This window comes from Pteropus alecto, unplaced genomic scaffold (genome assembly GCF_000325575.1).
Source record: "Pteropus alecto unplaced genomic scaffold, ASM32557v1 scaffold103, whole genome shotgun sequence".
In the NCBI taxonomy this organism is placed as follows: domain Eukaryota; kingdom Metazoa; phylum Chordata; class Mammalia; order Chiroptera; family Pteropodidae; genus Pteropus; species Pteropus alecto.
The window spans coordinates 13,799,317-13,816,698 of NW_006436288.1; the positions used below are offsets into that span (position 1 = coordinate 13,799,317).

A 17,382-nucleotide genomic window follows, 5' to 3' on the forward strand; every position below is an offset into this window, starting at 1 on the left:
GCAGGAATTGTTCATGAGCAAACCAAGAAGTAATTTGGAGCTGTGATAAAAATAATAAAAATGCTTCACCTCAAAAAAATGGTCATGAGTTGAAAGACAATCTCAGAGGACTGGGCCTCAATGTGTTCAAAAGAACATAAGGAACAGCCCACATGTCCATCAACTGGTGAACAGACAGACAAAATGTGGTACTCATACAACCTGGGCAAATCTTGAAAACATTATACTAAGTGAAAGAAGACAGTCACAAGGTACTACATAATATATGATTCTATTTACATGAAATGTCCAGAACAGGTAAATCCATATAGGCGGCAAGTACATTATTGGTTGCCTCAGGTTGGGGAGGATAGTGGAGGTGGGGGGTACTGACGAGTTGGGGGTCAAAGCCAGAGTACATGTTTTTTATTTGAAGGGATTAAAATGTTCTATAGTAATTGAGTGTGATGGTGGATACACAACTGTGAATATATTAAGAGCCATTGAATTGTACACTTTAAATGGATAAATTGAATGATACATGAATTATACATCAATAAAGCTGTTTAAAAATGTTATTCACAATTTAAATACTTGTTAGTAATAACGAAAACCTTACTATTGGTGTCACCTGATAATTCCTCAGAAAGACTACCAAGAGCTCTTCTTATCATCCTGCAATGACCCATAGAAGCTTTTGAGTTTGATATAGTCACACTTGCTGATTTTTTTCTTTTGTTATTTGTGCTTTTGGTGTCATGCCCCTAACTTATTACTAAATCGAATATCAATGAACTTCTTTCCTACATTTTAAAAAATTAGTTTTATGGTATCAGGTATTATTTTTAAGTCTTTGATCAATTTTGAGTCAATTTTTATGAGTGGCGTGAGCTAGTGGTCTGATTTCATTGTTCTGCATGTGTTTCTCCAATTTACCTAGCACTGTTTGTTGAAGAAACTGTCCTTTCCCCATGGGGTATTCTTGGCCTGCTTATTAAATATTGGTTGACTTCTTATTGTTGAGTTTTAAGAGTTCTTTGTATATTTTGGATACCTGTAGTTTATCAGATGTGTCCTTTGTAAACAATTTTTTCCCAATCTGACTTGTATTTTCATTCTTTACACATTTAAAAGCAGAAGTCTTTAATTTTAATGCAGTCTAACTTATCAATAATTTTTTTCATGGATTGTGCCTTTGGTATTGTATCTAAAAAGACGTCGCCATACCCAAAGTCATCTAGGTTTTCTCCCATGTTATCTTCCAGGAGTTTTATAGCTTTTCATTCTACATCTAGATCTATGATCCATTTTGATTTAATTTTGTGAAAGGTATAAGGTTTATGTCTAGATTAATTGTTTTCGTGTGGATGTCCAATTGTTCCAGCATTATTTCTTGAGGAGACTATCTTTGCTCCATTGTATTACCTTTGCTCCTTTGTCAAAGATTGGTTAATTATACTTATATGAGTCTATTTCTGGGCTTTCTATTCTGTTTCATCAATCTATTTCAGTAGTATTCATTAATACCACATCGTTTTGATTACTTTAGCTTTATAGGAAGTCTTGAAGTCAGGAAGTGTCAGTCCTCCAAATTTGTTCTTCAATACTCCATTGGCTATTCTGGGTCTTTTGCCTCTCTAATATATTTTAGAATTAGTTTGTTAATATCTACAAAATAATTTGCTGTGATTTTGATTGGGATCACTTCGAATCTATAGATCAAATTGGAAATAACTGACATCTTGATAATAATGAGTCATCCTATCCATGAACATGGGATATCTTTCCATTTATTTAGTTCTTCTTTAGTTTTATTTAGCAGAGTTTGATAGTTTTCCTTATATAGATCTTGCACACATTTTGTTAGATTTATACCTCAGTATTTAATCTTTGGGGGTGCTAAAGTAAATGGTGTTGCATTTTAAATTTCATATTCCACTTTTTTATTGCTCGTTTATAGGAAAATGATTGACGTTTGTCAATATTAACCTTGTGTTCTATAACCTTGCTATAATCATGTATTAGTTCCAGAAGTTATTTTGAAGATTCTTACAGATTTTCTACATAGATGATTATGTCATCTGTAAACAAAGATGGTTTTATTTCTTCCTTTTATTTTCTTTACTTTTCTTATTGCATCTGCTAGGACTTTCAGTATGATGTTGAAAAGGAGTGGTAAGAGGAGACATCCTTGCCTTGGTGTTCATATTAGTGGGAAAGCTTCTAGTTTCCCATTAGAAATGTGATGTTAGCTCTAGTTTTTTTTTGTAGATAATCTTTATCAAGTTGAGAAAGTTACTCTTTATTCAGTTTATTGAGAGTTTTATCATGAATGGGTATTGAATTTTGTCAAATGCATTTTCTATATCTATTAATATGATTATGTGACTTTTCTTTTTTAGTCTATGTGATTTCTGATTGTTGAACCAGTCTTGCATTGCATACCTGGGATGAATCCCACTTGATTGTGATAGATAATTCTTTTTATACAATATTGGATTTGGTTCACTAATATTTTGTTGAAAAGTTTTGCATCTATGTTTATGAGAGATATTAGTTTTTAGTTTTCCTTTCTAGTATTGTCTTTTCAAGTTTTGGTATTAAGGTAACACTGGCCTCATAGAATGAGTAGAAGTATTTCCTCTCTTTCTATCCACTGATGAGACTATAGAGCATTGGTATAATTTCCTCTCTAATTGTTTGGTATAATTTACCAATGAACATATCTGAGTATTGTGTTTTCTGCTTTGGAAGGTTATTAATTCAAAATTTTAAAAGATATAGGCCTATTCAGATTGTCTGTTTCTTCTTGTGTAAGTTTTGACAAACTGTCTTTCAAAGAATTGGTCCATTTAATCTAGGTTATCAATTTTGTGGGCATAGTGTTGTTCATAGTATCCATTCAGTATCATTATTATGTCTACAGGATATGTAGTGATGCTTTCTCTTTCATTTCTGATATTAGTAATTTGTGTCCTCTCTTTTGGTTTTATTTTCTCTGTTGATTTTTCTGTTTTCAATTTTATTGATTTCTGCTCTAATTTTCATTCTTTCTTTTTTTTTTCTGTTTACTTTGCATTTAATTTGCTCTTCTGTTCGTTTCTTAAGGTGGAAACTTAGGTTACTAATTTTAAGTCTTCTTTTCTAATATATGCATTCGATGCTATAAGTTTACCTCTAAGCACTTTCAGTGTATCTCGGAAATTCTGATAAGCTGTGTTTTCACTTTCATTTAGTTCAAAATATTTTAAAATTTCTCTTGAGATATTTTCTTCAACTTGTATGTTATTTAGAAGTGTGTTGTTCAATCTCCACATATTTTGGTCTTTTCCAGTTATCTTTATGTTATTGATTTATAGTTTAATTCCATTTTTTGTCCAGACATTGTATGATTTCTATTCTTTTAAATTTGTTAAGGTGTATTTTATGACCCGGAATGTGGTCTATCTTAGCAAATGTTCTATATGAGTTTGAAAGCAATGTATATTCTACTGTTGTTGAATGAAGTAGTCTATAGATATGAATTATATCCAGTTAACTATGTCCTTACTGATTGTCTACCTGCTGGATCTGTCTACTTCTGATAGAGAGACATCGAAGTCTCCAAGTATGATAGTGGATTCATCTATTTCTCTTTGTAATTTTATCAGTTTTTATATCACATAGTTTGATGCTCTGCTGTTAAGTTGCATATATATTTAGGATTATTATGTCTTGGAGAATTGACCTCTTTATCATTATGTAATGCTACTCTATTCCTGACAACTTTCCTTGTTTTGAAGTCTGCTCTGTCTGCAATTAATATAGCTATTTCTGCTTTATTTTGAATAGTGTTAGTGTGCCATATTTTTCTCAATACATTTACTTTTCTTTTTTTATATGTTTTTATATTTAAGGCAGGTTTCTTGTAGAAAGGGTCTTGGTTTTTGATCCACTCTGACAATCTATGTCTTTTAATTGGTGCATTTAAACCATTGAAATTCAAAGTAATTATTGATATAGTGAATTAATATTTACCATATTTATTTTCTATTTTTTGCCTTTGTTCTTTGTTCCAATTTTTGTCTTCAACCCTTTTTCTGCTTTTTGTCACTTTAATCATGCATTTTATGATTCCATTTCTTGTCCTTCCTTAGCGTATTATTTTTTAACCTGTTTTAGTAGTTGCCCTAGAGTTAGCAATATACATTTACAATTAATCCAAGACCACTTTCAAATAACAGTATACCTCTTCCCAAGTAATGTACCTTATAATAATTAAATAATTAATTAAATAATTCTAATTTCTTTCTCCCATCTTTTTATCATTGTTGTTATTCAATTCACTTATATAAAAGCATACATAAGCACATATATAGATATATATATGATATATACATAAGGATATATATCAAATATATTGCTGCTATTACTATTTTGAAGAAATAGTATCTCTTAGATCAATTATGAATAAGAAAAATAGAAGTTTTTATTTTATTTTCACTATTCCTTCTTCTATACTCTTCCATTTTTAATGTAGATCTGAGTTTCTAACCTATATTACTTCCTTCTCTCTAAAAAACTTTTTAAAAAATATTTCTTACAAGACAGGTCTACATGGCAACAAATTTCCTCATTTTTTGTTTGTCTGAGAAAGTCTTTCTCCACTTTATCTGTACCCTGTGAAAGGATAATTTCATCGTGTACAGAATTCTAGGTTGGTGCTTTTTTTTCTGTCAACACTGTAAGTATTTCCCTCTGCTCTCTTCTCGGTTGCGTGTTTTCTAAGAAGTCAGATATGATTCTCACCTTTGCTCCTCTATAAGTAAAATGTTTTTTTCCCCCTCTGGCTTCTTTCAGGATTTCTTTCTTTATCTTTGATTTTATGTGATTTGAAAATAATATGCCTTGATGTAGTTTTTCTTGGTTTTGGTTTTTGTTTGTTTGCTTTTGTTTCGTTTTGTTTTTGCATTTATTTTGTTTGGTGTTCTCTGAGCTTCCCAAATCTGTGGTTTGATGTCTGATATTAATTCAGGGAGATTTTCAGTAATTATTATTTGGAATATTTCTTCCTTTCCTTTCTATCTTTTCTTCTCCTTCTGCTAGTCCCCTTACACATATGTTATAACTTTTGTGGTTATCTCACAGTCCTTAGATATTGTGTGTGGTTTTTGTTTTTGTTTTTTTCCCAATCTTTGTTCTCTTTGCTTTTCAGTTTTGGAGATTGCTATTGAGATATCCTCAAGCTTAGCAATTCTCTCCTTAGCTATGTCCAGTCTACTAAGCCCAATATTTTTTTCCTGTGACATAACTTTTTATCTCTAGCATTTCATTTTCATTCTTTCTTAGGATTTCCACAACTCTCTGCTTACATTGCCCATCTGTTCTTGCATGTTATCTACTTTATCCATTAGAGCCCTTAGCTTATTAATCATTGGTGTTTTAAATTCCTAGTCTGATAATTCCAACATCTTTGCTACATCTGGTTCTAATGCTTGCTCTGTCTATTCAAATTGTGTTTTTTCCCTTCTGATATGCCTTTTTTTCTTGATAGCCAAACAGGATACACCAGGTAAAAATAACTGCTGTAAATAGGTTTTTAGCAATGTGATGATTAAGTGTGGGGAGAGGACAAGCATTCTATAGTCTTATGACTAGGTCTCAGTCTATTGAGTCTGTGCCTCCTGGGTGTGAATTTCACAGGTGTTTCTGTTTTTTTTCCTCCCTGCTCAGGTGGGGCAGGATGGCTAGAATGGTCTGGAGTTGGGTATTTCCCTTTTCCCAGTTCGACTGGGCTCAGATAATACTCCAGCAAGTTAGGCTGTGGTTAACTAGTTTCCCCTGAGGGCAGGCCTTGTTAAGAACAGAGTGCTCTGGTACATTTCAAAATGGTTTCTTTTTCCCTTTCTCTGCCAGAAGCATGATGGGATTTTCTCTGATATTTACTGTAAGAACCTGTTCTAGCTCTTGGAGGTATACTCATATAAGTGTCATGCTCAGTCTGCTGGAGTTTTTAACTCTTATCCTTGTCCATACAGAGGCTACAGCAATTTGTCAATTACAGTCAGGTTTCCTACACCGGTGCTGTTTCCCACGGCGATTTCCACTGCAAGTCTCTGCTCAGGTAAGCCTGGACTCCTTGTACTTCCCTGTCTCTCCAATCTTGGGGGCAGTGGTTTGCCCAGTGTCCTCTCCTGTCTTATGGATCCAAGAAGAGCTGTTGATTTTTCAGTCTATTCAGTTTTTAATTTGTTGTTAGGACAAAGTGATGACTTCCAAGTTCTTTACATGCAGAACTGGAAACTGAAACCTTAACTCTTTTTCACTTAACAAAGAGTTATAGAGAATTTGACTAACCTTAGTCAAGGGTGACAAAGGTCCTTTTATCAATGACCATTGATAGAAATGTTGCACAAATTATTGCACAATTTAATTTAATATGCTATTTAACTTGCCTGCTTTTAAGTTAGAAATAATAAGTATATAATTCTACTAAGTAAAAAAATAGATACTCCGAAGCAAAAGCAGTAACAGTGGAAGAAAAGAAACATTGAAAAAGGGTAGTAACTGATTAAGAAAGAATGAGAAATGAAGAACCAGAGAAGACAGAGATAAAGGGTGAATCCCACATATCCGTACCTAAATACAAGCTGCAGAGACATAAGAGCCAATATGAAAAGAGATCTACAAGCATTGATTGTAGCATCATCTACCTAAGTCTTGATTATCTTTCAAGTTGTAGCTGATGTTCTGGATTTACTATAAGAGTTTACATATCTAACTTCTCAATGATTCAACTAAAAAATTACTGGACATCTTCTGTGTACTCATCGCTATGTTAGGAGCAGGGAGTATACCTTTCATAATTGGCCATGGAGAAATGGCTTAGCTGCTACATAAAATGAAATTCTCTAATACAAAAGAGCAGTATAGGAAGTAGATGACACTTTAGAGAAGTTGTCAATGAATATATCTTTTTCTTCCTAATTTGAAAAAAGAAAAACAGAAAATACAAAGAATACTATAAAAAACACCTATTGAGAAAATATAATTAAAAACAAAATCTCCCAACTCAATAAAACAAAGGTAGTAGAGGAAAAGAGTTTTATTACTGACTAAGCATTAAACCAGAATGTGATGTGCATTGCAGGCAGTCTGCTAAGATTGCAAGGACAGAAAGAAATCTCACCCTTTTATATAGCCAGGCAGATACAACTCAATACATTCATGTATTCAATATAAACAACTAGTCCCAAGTAAGAAGACTTGACAACACTATTTGTCACATACAGTTCATCCTAGATTCACCTGGAAATTAGAGTGGCCTTCGTGTTAATCGGCTTTACATGAAGGAAAAATCAACTTCTCATATCTTTATGAGAGGAAGTAGTTTTACACTTTGGAGCAAGGTGCCCACCAGAGCAAAGCTCCTATTCGCCCACAGGAAGATAGAGGTGTTGTCTCCCTTGATGTTTACATTTCAAAGAGATATCTCCCTCTCACCGCCACAGTAACTTGAGAAAGACCTCCTGTGTTTTAACACTGGCAAAAGCATTTTTAAAAAGATTTGCATACATCTCAAAGTTGCTGAGAAAGAATTTGTAATTATAAGTTTTCTAAAGAAAATGCTCTAAGAAAAAGGAGGAGAATCTCTTCCCTCATTTTTAACATGGAGAATTAAGCCTCTTATTTTTAACTATTATTTGCCCTTATGCACCCAATCAAGCACAGTTAGCAAGTATTAACAGTTAGTCATGTTTGCTTTAAATTATTTTGATAAAAGAAAGAATGTTGAAGTTAAAATGTCATTTGGACCCTCTCCAACTTCAGTCTCACTTATTTCCTCATTTGAAGCTGTCACTATCCTGTATTTGGTGTGCCTCCTTACAGTTGTTGTTGTGTGTTTTGTTTACTTTTACAATTTGGGGATTATGAAATGTCTCTGCTACTCAATGCTTTCATCTATTCCATTTTTTTAGATTCCACATATAAGTGAGATCATACAGTTTTTTTTCTTTCTGTCTCTGGCATTTTTCACTTAGCATACTGTCTCCAGGTTCATCTGTGCTTTTGCAAATGGCAGGATTTCCTTCATTTTTAAGGCTGAAAAATATTCCATTGTATATACACATCACATTTTCTTTATCCATTTACCCATTGACAGATACTTATGTTTTTTCCATATCTTGGCTATTGGGAATCATGTTGCAGTGGACATGGGTGGGCAGATAGTTCTTTGAGGTTCAGGTGGTCCTTGAATAAGGTCATTTTGTTCAATGTTTCCTTGTAATGTTGACGAGATGCCCTCAGAACTTTACTCTTGTTTATATCAATTAGCCTATGGTAAAATTGGTTTAGTTTTACGTCATTTCGTCACAAGAACCCATTCACGATGTTAAGTGAGGACTTACTGTACTGATTTCTTTTCCTTCAGATATATAGATCCAGAAGATGGGTTGCTAGATCATATAATAGTTTTATTTTTAGTTTTTTGAGGGGCAGGGAGGTGGGGAATATGGGGAGATGTTCATTAAAGAGTACAAAGTCTGTAGTATGAATAAGTCTAGAGATCTAGTCTGATGACTATAGTTAACAATACTTAATGAATACTGGAAATTTGCTAAGAAAGTAGATTTTAGGTGCTGTCATCACACACAAAAATGGTAACTATGTGAAGAGATGATATTTTAATTAGCTTGACTATAGTACTCTTTTTACTATGTATGTGTATATCAATTCATCATGTTGTACACCTAAAGTATATATAATTTTCATTAAAAAAAAAAAAGAAAGAATACATTTCTTTTGTAATGAAAAATATGGAATAAAAATAGTATCACTTTTCTCTTGCCCAACCAAGATACAAAAGGGCACAATAGGTGAAGTGCCTTGCAAAGAGGAACTCTTGCTGGATCTACTATGCCTGTACTTTGCATGTATGCTGTGCCCAAATTCTTGCTCTGAGCTGAAAAACAAGCTTGCCTCTCTCTCAGTGATCCAAAGAAATGTGGTCATCTGACTGATCAAAGTGCAGCAAAGTTCTAAATTACATGAAAATTAGTCATGTTCTGAAGACTGGACCTCAGTCAGGTCCCTGTTTGTTGCTGGCTTATCTCCGATACCCCTCGCCCACAAGCCTCCGTGTTTCAGAAGCCAGAAAGTTCTTATCCTTGGGCACAGGGTGCATGTGCAGCAGCAATAAATAGCAATAGAAAGAAGATGAGCAATAGGTGCTGGAGACTTTTCAAATAGCAAGAGAGTGTTACTTTCATATAAGGATGTAATGACATGGTTCCTCAGGTTAGAAAGATGCCGAAGTTCAAGACTAGAAAGACTAAGTGCCTCAAAGGCCACCTCGTGTAGTGGGACCATACTCAATGGAATATGTACTTTCTGCTTTCCTGATTTGTGTACCTTTTAATGCAGCAATTCTTTCCAGTATAGTGCAGAGACCATGGAGATCCCTAAACTTTTTTTAGAGATTGCACAAGGTCACTATTATTTTCAATATTATACTAAGCCATTATTTACTTTTTTCCCTTTCATTTACTCATGAATGTAAAAATGAAGTTTTCCAGAGACTATGTGGCATGTGGCATCATAACAGATTGAATCCATAGTAGATATGAGAATCTAGCTCTCTTTTAGTTGGCTGGACATCAAAGAGATCTGCAAAATGTAAAACAATGCCTCTCAGAGGAAATTGTTTGTTTTTTTTTTAAATAAAAATGTGTTATTTGTGTTTATTATTGTTATTTAAAAATGGATTAATAAATGTTTTAAGTAATTTGTAATACAGTAAACATTGATAAATATAAACTATACAAATGAAATTTTATTGGAACCCTCAATAATTTTTAAGAGTATAAATGTGTCTTAGCTGCTAAAACATTTGTTTGTTTAACTAATGGTAAAACTCTCTTGTCTACCATGAACGATAGATTTCTGGTCAAGTTTTCTTTCATTCCATGAAAAGAGATTAGACTCTTCTATCATATTTTTTTGCTACTGATTCTGTCTTTAACCATTTGCATTGAAATCTTTTACATCTAATTTTGTGTTGATTCAAAAGCCTTAAATAATTGCATAGGGTAATGCAACTTATTTATTATTAGAAAATGTTTGTTAATGAGACAGAGGTCTGTTATTCTTTAAATTATAAATGGCATTACCAATTCCCCACACACACCTTTTCTTTGTGTTTACCAAGAGATATATATCAGTGAAAACCTATTGAGAGGTTGATCTCTCTGCAGTTGCTAGTTATTACAATAAAGGTGATTTATTTCTAATTCTAACATTTTATTCATTTGTGTTCCCACTGAAGCAGACCCTGAGGAAAGAATTTGAAAGCAAGTAATTTATTTGAGAAGTTATCCTTGGAAACACTGGTAGGGGGATGGAGAAGTGAGACAAAGATGGAAAGGAAGGTAATTAAGGAAAGGGTGAGCTATCAAGCTAGCTACCACTGTGAGCATAATCCTGCTATGGAATTCTGGGAGGCATTATAGAAAGCCTGCCTCCTAGTCATTCCATAGAGGGGTGAAGGAGTTGGGGTTTTTATACACCAACTGACTTCAGTCATTGTTTATGGACTGCTAAGGAAGTGTTTAATTCAGACTGTTGGGAATCAGCCAGGTATACACTATGCTGTCAAAAGCATGGATGGGAGCACCAACTGGGGCAGCTGCAAACACAATGCCAACCTTTTCATCATAAACTGTATTATTTTGTATGTTTTGGAAGTTTTAGATAATTGGTGTCAACTTATTATTGGAGAAGGCATTGTAACCGCACACAAACTTCATTTCATTTATTTAATATATTCTTTTCTGATTCAAGCTGGTTTTGCCCAGATAATGGCATTGTCACTTACTTGCTTTTTCCACCAATAAGAGTTAAAGAAGAAGACTTGAGGTGGTCCAGATGGCAGCTTAGACTTGATTGTGTGAAAATAAACAAAGACCACTCAAATGAGAACAAGTAAAAGGCTATTTATTGAGGGCTTACTATAACAAGAGACTCGGACATCATCACTTTCATTTTAATAGAGACAAAGCAGGCAGAGGAGTGGGAAAACTTCATAGTGGGGAAAAGGGAAGCCTTCAAGCGTGCTCAGTTTGGAGGGTGTTGGCATGGGGAAACTGTAGGCTGGCTAATTGGAAATGGAACATCCTATGTGATTGGGTAGGGGAGCATATTTGGCTTCCTTTGGTTGAGCCCTAGTTGGAAGTCAGGGCAAAAATTAAGAAGGCTGGCAGTGATTGATCAAAGCCTGCATCAGGTGCATACCTGAAGGCTTCCCTTTTTCCGTCTGTAAAGCTTTCCTACTCCTCTGCTTACCTTTGAGCCTTTACTGAAATACAAGTAATTGTAACCAACTCTCTTGCTACAGTGAGCTCTGAAAAAAAAATAGCCTTTGCCGGTTCTCATTTGGTTAACCTTTGTTTATTTCCACAGACCAAACTATTTTTACTTTCACCCCCTTGCTGCTATCTTATATTTGTGCCAGCCATGTTAAATGTCTCACTTTCCCCAAATAAACATATCAGCCTCTGGCATGTAGGAGCTGCCTGCCTTTGCTCATGTTGTATGTCTCCTCTATCTAAGAAAATAATTTTACTGCTTCTCCAGCTGATGAAACAAATCCTACTCATTCTACTCCAAAGCCCAGCTCAAATATCACCTCGTCTATGAAGCATTTCCTAATATTCCAGGGAGAATTAATTGAGCCCCACTTTTGAGATCCTATTACAATTTACTCATGCTGTTAGCATAACCTTTTAAACCCTATCATAGCCTCAGTTTTTCAGACAGTGTCTATCCCTTGAGGAAGTGGCAGGGAACATTAGTTTATTTCTTTATATTGCTCTTCACACTTAGAAAATACTCAGTAAATGTTTGTGAAATGAAGTTGAATTAAATTCTTACTCTAAACCTTATTTTTGTGGATGTGCTCCATAGTGTAGCGGTTAGCACATCTGCTTTACACGGAGAAAGTCCTGGGTTCACACCCCAGTGGGGCCATGGTACATGGTCTATGGCTATGCCACCCTGAATGAGCCTGATGTCTGATCTCAGAAGCTAAGCAGGGTTGGGCCTGGTTAGTACTTGGATGGGAGACCCCTAAGAAGGCCAGGTGCTATAGGCATAAAAAAAATAAATAAAATAGACCTAATTTTTGCTGTATTCTATGAAACCAAAGGTAAAGAAGTGGATTGGTTGTTTCTTAATTAATTTTAGTAGCTAAACAGTTACTTTGGGCCTCAAAATATGTGTTTTATTTAGTTTTTAATCTATCTCATTTGAAAGCATATTCCAGCTCAACAAATCTGTCATCACCATCTCTCGCTCTTTCAAAGTCTTTTTTCATTTGGAAAGAATGCTTCTGGTTTGTGCCTATTTTCTCCCATTCTGTCGGTTGCCTTTTCATTTTGTCGACGGTTTTATTTTCTGTGCAGAAACATTTCAGTTTGATATAGTCCCGCTTGTTTATTTTTGCTTTTGTTGCCTCTGGTTTCGGTGTCAAAAGAAATGCCAAGACTAATATTAAGGAGCTCTTTCTATAAATTTTCTTCTAAGAGTTTTACAGAAGCGGGTCTTACATTTAATTCTATATTCCATTTTGAGTTGATTTTCATGTATGGTGTGAGATAAAGATTCAATTTCATTCTTGCATGTGGACATCCAGTTTTCCCAACACCATTATTAAAGAGACTATCCTTTACTCGTTATGTATTATTGGTGTCTTTATCAAAAATTAGTTGTCTAGTGTATGTGTGTGAGTTTATTTCTGGACTCTATTCTGTTCCATTGGTCTGTGTATCTGTTTTTATGCCAGTACCACACTGTTTGGGTTACTATAGCTTTGTAATATAGTTTGAAACCAGAAAGTGTAATGTCACCGGCTTTGTTCTTTTTGCTCAGGATTACTTTGGCTACTCGGGATATTTTGTGCTTCCATATGAATTTTGGGATTATTTCTTCTATTTCTGTGAAAAATACCATTGAAATTTTGATAGAGATTTCATTTAATCTGATGCAGGACAGGGCAAGTTTCCCTGAGTTGGGGGAGACCAAGCTCTGCACTGGTAGAGAGTATAGAAAGAATTCAACACACACGCCAAAGTCAGAAGGAAAGTTTATGAGAAAAGGAGTAACACTCCACAGACAAAGTGTGGTCTCCCCTCAGAAGCAGAGAGTGAGAAAGACTGAAAGAAATACCCTAAGAAGGACCCCAAATGTTTGGGGAATTCTGTTTACATATCATTTTTTAGTTCCTGTGAGTTACAGGAACTACAGGCTTTATTTACCCATTTCCTTTGATATGGCTTTATTTACCCATTTCCTTTGATATGGAAATACAGTGAGGAAAGGAAAGGGGAAGAGTATGTAGCCTGAAAAGGTAAGAGTATGTAGTGTGAAAGGCCTGCTGGCAGTTCCCAGCCTTTAATCCATAGGATCCTGATGGTTTTAGCCATAAGAAATGAACAATTTTATTTTGGGTAAGGCAGCCACTTAAAGACTCTGTTTTCCTGTTTCCCCTTCAGGATGTGGGAAATGGGTTGTTAGTAATCCCAGCAGAAATCTTCCTTTGTTCTGCAGGTGTCCTCCTGGCCTGGCTACAGGGCGGATCAGCATATTGCAGTCTCTGAATGTAGCTCGATTTATACTGTTTGAAAAAAGCGTCCTACGAACTATTTAGAAAAGTGGTTTTTTGAGTGTGCTAAATGTTTGACTTCCCCAGGCTGCTCTTCCACCTGGGTCCTCTGCGTGACTGCAGCAACCAGCCTGCTAGCAATTTCCATCCGTCTCTACTCCCTTAATCACGAGCTAGGTGCCACCCAGATTGGCACATGCCAATGACTTTTTCTTGGCTTTCTCTTGACAGGGATTTTGCATAATAGGCTTTGGCATCAAAAGCCCAGGGGACCATTGTCTGGAACCAAGGGCTTCAGTTTACTCCTGAATAATCCCCTTCCAAATAAAAGTTGCTATGTCACTAGTTGAGCCATTAAATAGCTAGTTCTACAACCTCCTAAATTCTAAAATTTTAAATCATCAGTCCATCTCCATTTCAATTAATGTGTTTAATGGTAACATTTTTAAGTGTACAAAGTACAATTAGAAAATAAAAGTTGTCCATGTAAAAAAAAAAAGTATACGGCCATACCACCCTGAACACGCCCGATCTTGTCTGAATGTAGCTTGATTTAACATTTTAGTTATCCCTACATTAAATCTATAGATCACTTTAGGTAGAATGGACATCTTATAAGGAGTTAATTTCCAAACTACATAAGGAACTCATACAACTCAATAGCAAAATCCGAGCTAGCCCAATTAAAAAAAACAGGCAGAAGACCCGAATGGACATTTTTCTAAAGAAAATATACAATGGCCAACAGGTACTTGAAAAGGTCTCAACATCACTAATCATCAGGAAATGCAAATAAAGCTCACACCTTTAGAATGACTTATCAAAAAGACAACAGATTCCAGTGCTAGAAAGGATGTGGAGAGATAGGAACCCTCATGAACTGTAGGTGGGAATGCAAATTGCTGCAGCCACTCTGGAAAACGGCATGGAGTCCTCAAAAAAATAATAATCCTTAATACACTGCTGGTAGGACTGCAAATTGGTACAGCCACTATGGAAAACAGTATGGAGGTTCCTCAAAAAACTAAGAATTGATCTACCATATGCTCCATCAACCCCTATACTGGGTATTTACCCCAAAGACTTGAAAACCTATATCCCAAAAGATATTTGCACACCGATGTTCATGGCAGCATTATTCACAGTGGCCAGGACATGGAAGTAACTGAAGTGTCCTACGATAGATGATTGGATAAAGAAGCTGTGGTCCATATATACAATGGAATATTACTCAACCATAAGAAGAGATGAAATACTACCCTTTGTGACAACATGGACAGACCTCGAGATAATCATGCTAAGCAAAATAAGCCAGACTGAAAAAGTTGAAAATCATATGATATTACTTATATGTGGGATATAAACCTAAAAGCAACAATGAACAGAACAAACAAACAGAGACTCAGGGACATGGACAATGGACTAGTGGTTACCAGAGGGTAGGGGGTGGGGGAGGAGGGGAGTGGCAGATGGGGTAAAGAGGTCAAATATAGAGGGGTAGGGGGAGAGTGAAGTGGGTAAAAAGGATCAAATATATAGTAGCTGAAGGAAACTGGACTTTGGGTGGTAATCACACAATAGAATATACAGATGTCAAATTATAATGTACACCCGATAATTATAAAATTGTATTAACCAATGTTATCCCAATAAACTTAATAAAAAAAGAAAATTAAAAAAATAAATAACACAATGCCTTATTGTTAAATTGTACACCTGAAACTTACCAGATTTTGTTAACCAATGTCACCATAAACAAACAAACAAACAAACAAACCTACCTCCAATATCATCCAGCAGTTCCACTTCTGGGTATATAGCCAAAGGAAATGAAATCATTATCTTGAAGAGATATCTTCACGCCTATTTTCACTGTAGCGTTATTTACAGTAGCGAAGATATGGAAACAACCTAAGAGTACATCAACAGATAAATGCATGAAGAAGATGTGAGAGATATATACATACTGAAATATTAGTTAGCCTTAAAAAAGAAGGAAATCCTGTCATCTGTAACAAGTGGAGAATATTATGCTAAGTAAAATAAACCAGATACAGAAAGACAAATATTTATGATCCCACTTACATGTACAATCTAAAAAAAAAAAAATGTTGAACTCATAATAACAGAGAATAGAAGGGTGGTTACCAGAGGCTAGAGGGGAGGAAAAAAGGAGAAATACTGATCAAAGGGTACAAGCCCTCAATTATAAGATGAATAAGTGCTGGATACCTAATTTACAGCATGGTGACTATAGTTAATTATAATGTAGTATATATACTTGAAATTTGCTATGAGATCTCAAACGTTCTACCACATACAAAAAAAAAAAGTAACATAATAAATATTGTAATTACTTTGAAATTTGGTGAGAGAAAGATGGGATGCTGCTACTGCTGACCACTTGATACATCTGCCAATTGTGGCATGGCCCATGCTCCCATCGAAAAACCGCACAGTCTCCAGGCCACGTAATTATAGGTGAGCTGTCTACAGAATAAGTGGAGGAAATAGGCTAAGAGGTCCTGCCACACTGTGTACAGAGTAGTCTGGTCACTATTGCTTTAGTGTATTTATTATATATTGTTTAAACATATATATGTATTATATATATATATTTTATAAATCTATAACCATTTGTTTATTATATTGTATGTTAATCCCCCCCCGCATAGTCTCCTTCAGCAAGAATAAGCTTTTAAACATTCTTATAGAATGAAAATTTAAGTATGAATTTTGGTTTCTGAAGAAAGTTAATGATGAATGTATAAATTACACAAAGTATTTATCAACATTTACCATGGCCAGGAGTGGCTATAGTAATATTAATGACTATGTGAAAAGTAGAAGACCCAAATTTGCTGAAGAAATATCATTATCTACTTCCAACGTTAGTAGTTCTTTAAAGAAGACTGTGCCTAAAGATGACAATGTAACATATGCAGATACAGAGGCATATTTACTTATCAGCCTGTGAAGCATGAATTCTCATTTAGATCACATGATGGTTTTTCTAAATTAATTTTGCTTGCTTTCAAGTCTAAGTTTCTTGTGAACATGTGAAAAGTAAAATGCTATCATTCATGTATTGGCTCTCTTAGCAGAAAGAACTTTGCAGCTAGTTCAATAATGTCCATTTTCTATTGGTGTCATTAAATATTTGAGTTAATTCCAGTAATAGTGTGATTTTTTGTTTATCCAATTTATGGAACCAAGGCAAATTTTTAGAAGCTCATTCTGGTAAAGGTCAAATATCTAACTTCATTGTGAATTATAGTTTCAGTTAAAAAATTTAGCATTGAAGTAAAATGATTTGGTTTTTGCTGATAATAGAAATGTAAATTTTGAGGGAGTATGGCTTCATGGTAAAACAAAGTTTTTATTAAATAAAGAAACTCATGGATCAGAAATGTTCTTGGAATTGGTTGAGATGTATGCATAATTCATAATTAACACTGCAATAATCTACCAGTGGCAATAGAAGCTATAAATTTAAAAATTTATAAAATTTTTATATACACAGATTGATTAAAGTACAAAATTTTGGTGAAGTTAATTTAAATTCAAATAGAAACCATTATTAATTAAATTTTAAAATACCCGAGCCTTATAAAAACTATTTTTTAAGTAAACTCAGGTGTCCTGTAGTGGCATTGAACCTTTTAGTTAAGAAGCCCTGTTCTAGTGCCTTGTATTTAAAATGAGATAGAATCCTTAATCAAAATATTTAAGAATTATTTAAGATAGAATCCTTAATCAAAATA

The 17,382-nt window shown here is 34.5% G+C and overlaps 1 pseudogene; it reads left to right on the forward strand.

Moving 5' to 3' along the window:
- Positions 1-11,994: 11,994 nt before the first annotated feature.
- On the forward strand, positions 11,995-12,109 carry LOC112480338 (annotated as a pseudogene).
- The last annotated feature ends 5,273 nt before the right edge of the window (positions 12,110-17,382 follow it).